Raw genomic sequence first — 4816 nt, 5'->3', positions numbered from 1 at the left:
ACTTGCATTATTTTTTTTCAAAAAGGTCCCTTAGTTCCAAAAAGTCCAAGGCTTAGCTACGTCCATTAGATCAAAAATAACTCGAGCTTAGGTCGGCCATTTTAATATTAATTATTGATTGTTGATGGACTACGAAATAAAACCAATCAGTTCAGAACAATAATGCTAAAGATTTTGGCAGCGGTAGAAGTATCGCCATCATGGTATATTTTATTAACAATAATTATCTTTAAAATTCGTTTCCAGTGCCTAAATATAAATTAAAATTCATATAATTATCAAAAGGCACACCTCAATACTCTAAAGAATATCCATGTAAAATTTCAAGCTTATTGATAAAGCCGTTTTCGAAATATCGCGCGCGACAGACCTTGGTCAATTCCCCATAGCGTTAACCCCATGTTATTTTCCCAAACATCAGTCGCCCTAATGCAATATTGTCAGGGTTGCCAAAAACCCGGGACATGTGGGTAAATTTGGTAATAACCGGGAAAAAACTATTTTCAGGCTAAATGAATCATTGATTTATCTATTAAGTGACTAATTTGGTCATTGCAAATAGGAGAGATGAAAAAAAGAGTGAATAGAATATTACTGCTTTTATTATTTTTTTTATTGAATTTTGCCTCTAGATATAGAAAAAAACATGGAAATACGTTTTTTTCCACACGGTTTTGAACAGGAAAACAACAGTTGAAAAAAACCGCGGGAAAAAACTAATTTGTTCCACCCTTATAATATAATATAATATATAATATAATAATATTGCAATGACTTTTTGCTGGTGCGTTTGGCCTAGGAGTAACCAACGCAGCACCCCACACAAGGAGAACGCAGCTAGCCTTTAAACATGCTAACGCAATGTTGTGTAAAAATTTCATTGGACGAGCCCTTACGCTGGGTTGACTGTGAAAATGGATAATTTTTGTTGTTATGTCTATAGTATGAAATTTATAAGGAATATTCAAAAATTAAGTTTCATAAAAGTTTATTTTTCATAAAATCTCAAAATATAAATTTTTTCGTTCAAATACATATGATATTTATGTAATTTACAATAGTACACCAAATTATCTTCGTGTCGTTCGCGGGAATTACTTCAAGCATTAACATTTACTATGAGCTCCATTAATTTCCTCGAATCTAAGAGGGTTAATTCAATTGCTTTGGATTTTCAAAGGGCCTCTAACAAAACCGTATTCTGATTTCGAAAATATAATTAAGTTATAAATGATAGAACGATACCATCAACCTTTAATTAGACCGATCCGTTAATTACCCTTTAAATAATTATCTAAATATTAGATACTTTCACGTCCCAGAGGTCCAGCCTCTAGAACTCACTTTGATGGAAAAATTAAATTGATTTTAAACCCTTACCGCAGATTAAATAATAAGTATTCAAACTGTCCAGCAGTTAATTTCCAGAAAAATCGGCTAAATAGAGTGAAGGTGGTCATTATGAATTGAGTAAAATCAGAACACCCTATCAGTTAACATTTACATTACATTACACATTTTTTGATATTTCAACTTACTTAAAACGTACTTAGTAACAACATTCGATCCTTTACATTTTGAAATTTTATCCATATCCTATATCTAATAGGAACATTTATATAATATTTATATACATAATACCACGACCAGCGTTAGCTTAAAAGCGACTTATAGGCGCGGAATCGTTAGTGATGTTTGTACTTTTCGAGAGCGCGCTCGACTTTGCGCCAGGAATCGTTAAGGAACTCCATGATTTCGGGGTTGAAGTTGTCGAAGATGCTACGACGTCTTCGGCCGGTGACCAAAGTGTTGACCGGGCTGGAAATAACCCCGGTCATCAGGGTACCCAATAGGGGCAATAGGAGAGCCCCGAGTCCTAAGAAAAGCAGGATCGGTACCAGGAAAGAGGGGTCGAAGAGACCTCGATCGTATCCTCCACCCATACCGCCGTATCCTCCGTAGCCATACATGGCGTGGCCGGGGTAGGGGCCCTCGGGTTCGGGCCCGAAGTAGGTGGGCTGGGCCGTCTTCCCGTATTTGGAGTCCAGTGACTTTGGCTGGGGACCCGACGCCGAGGTCATTCCGTCCTGCGGTGGCGTTTGAGCTTTCTTCGCGGCGTCAATGCCGATGGCGAAGAAGAGAGAGAAAAGGTACAGAACGGTTGATTTGTCCATCGGTTCTTCTGTATGAAGTAAAATTAACATACATCATTATAAAATTTGCTTTAGACTTATATATATATATATGTCGTTGTTAAAGTAGGATGGATAGATAGTCCGTTTATTCAAACCCTCATAGTTAGGATACCAATTAACCAGTACCGAATTCCACAACCGGTTCGTTTCAACTCACCCTTTTTTCCGAGAACCTGAATCATTTATTATTTTTATAATGAATAATAATAGCGGTATTTCGTTTCTTTATGAAGAACGTCGCGACGTTTTGGGGTGTTTACCACCATCTTAATGTACTGACTCGAGGGGGTTTATTGTCGCTTTCTCGCTACGGTTGAGGTATCGAATCGCTGACGGGCGTTGTCTGATTCTTGCAAGTGGGAATATTGGAGTTCAAAGCGGCGTAAAAGCGTCTTTGCGTCGCTTTCGTGGCTTCTGGGTCAATCTATTTCGAACGTCATCATGAAAATGTTCTTTATACAGATTACGAAGACCATTACGGGAAAGATCTTGAATCTTGTTTAGTTGAATTAGAGCAAAGTTGACGCGTCTTTTGCGTGATGGGCGAGTTACGAAGAGAGGGTTGTTATGTATAATGAGTACGATCAAATATATTTAAAGGGAGTGAGAAGCTAATTCTAAAGTTAGTTCCGAATAAATTTTACAATTATGATATCGACTTTAAACTTCGGAGTGGTTTTGATAGGTGGATAGCCCGATCCAAGTCTCTAAAAAGGACCAAGAGGCGATCAATGCATTGAAATATTCAACGAGTAAAGCTCTTGCAAAATACATAGTGAAAAATCTTGAATAAATTGGAATTTGCGAATTAAAGTCCAAGTTTCGAATCGAAAACTTTAAAAGTGCCAAATTCCAATATTATAACTGTCACTGGCTTACCTTGCAAAGTCTGCTGCTGTCGCGAACTCTCTGAGTAACCTTGTCCCCGACAAAAAGTTAAAACTTATCCGAAGAAGTTAAGAGAGAGATGAGATGGTTGTTAGCGGTGAAACCACAGTTCCCAAACTGATGTTCTTCGGTGTCCAGCGGTGGGTATTTAAGGCCTGTCAGAGTCACACTTGACGAGCTATCTTTAATTTCCTTTTCAAAGAACATTTTCTCGAGTGATAAAAGTCCAGCTAGGTCCTATTTCGATTCGTTTTTCATTTATTCCGACTAAATCGTCCGTACGCATCTGAGAAACTCATTGTCCACTTTATTGTTTATTGTCGTCAGCCCTTGAAAAGTCCATCGTGCAAAACATCGCGTCCACTTTCTGTCGTTGTTGCGACAATCGAGATTAGTGTGTCATCCTTTTACTAGTTTTAATAATAATATTGTAATCGTCGTCATAAAACATCGCGGATTTGAAAGTACTCGCTCTAGAAAGTTCGTCTCACGCGTCTACGTATAGACAAAGCGCCGTGGAAAGCGGGATCTCTCGACGTTCCGCAGTTGTTAGCTAACGCGTTGCGGCTTTCGGACATTGGTTGGACATGGGGACTTAATTTGGGTCATCTTTGTTAAACGCGTTGTCGTACAATGAGACACAATCTGTAGGGTCACTCTTCCGTGCAGGCTTCGAGAAGGATTCTCGAGAGAAAATGGAAATTTTGTAAACTGGGCAGAAGGGTGTTTCGATTTCTGTCATTGGAAACGCTTCTTCGCGGACACACGCTGCGAAGAACTGGCTCAAGCGTGGCCGAAAATGAAGGTGCTCAATGCCTCTCAACGAAAGCGCTGTTTTTTTCTGCTCTCGATGGAGTCTGAGCATTCTCTTCCGACTTTCGTTTGGAACGTCCACACACGTAGACGTTCACGGACTTCGTTTTGTTGTGGCGCTAGCTTTTCCCTGATTTGTTTTAATAAATCCCGCTTTAACTTCCCTGTTTTACATTTATTTAAAGTCAAAATTTTAAATATTTGATTCATAAAATATTTGGTCGTAAGCCACATCGCATTACAGTATATAGCTCTAAATGAGATTGTTCAAATTTCCAACGTCAAAGCGAAATTCTTTGAAATGACACCGAAATTTGGCGTACTTTCAGAAGACTCCAACGTTGTTTAATAATAATAAGAATAATCAGCTATAGTCTAATACTTTTTAAAGCCTTAAATTTAGGTGGCGAGGTTACAATGCGTAGGAGGGTGGTGGCAAGCCCTGCAAGCCACGCAAGCCAACAGCTCCCTACACTAACTATTACCGTTAACCTCAACAAGTTTTTATGGAAGGGCAAACCGAAGAGCTCGGGGGAAAACCCCTTAAGTCAGTGGGGGGAGAACTTGCAAACTCAACGCAGAAGGAGTTGTTCCGAGTTTTCACCCAGTGCCACAAGCTGGAATCGAACCCGGCTCCTCTTGCTGCGAGGCGAAAGTGCTAACCACTCCGCCACCCCAACAGATTGCAGAAATCTGCTTTCCCGCCGTTATGCCTCTTTAACGGGAGTAAAAAGTGTAGATTCCTGCCCCCATGCAGGTTTTAGAAGCTTCGGTTTATTGTTGCTAATTACAAACAAATCACAGCACGTTTTAATTAGTTCATGATTTTACAATTTAGTTTCTACTATCTGTAATTTTTCAGACGGGAACATATCCTCTTGCTGCGAGGCGAAAGTGCTAGCCACTCCGCCACTTGCAAA

The sequence above is a fragment of the Leiobunum rupestre genome, chromosome 3 (assembly GCF_980474605.1).
Source record: "Leiobunum rupestre chromosome 3, qqLeiRupe1.1.hap1, whole genome shotgun sequence".
Taxonomy (NCBI): domain Eukaryota; kingdom Metazoa; phylum Arthropoda; class Arachnida; order Opiliones; family Sclerosomatidae; genus Leiobunum; species Leiobunum rupestre.
This window is presented reverse-complemented; position numbering follows the sequence as displayed.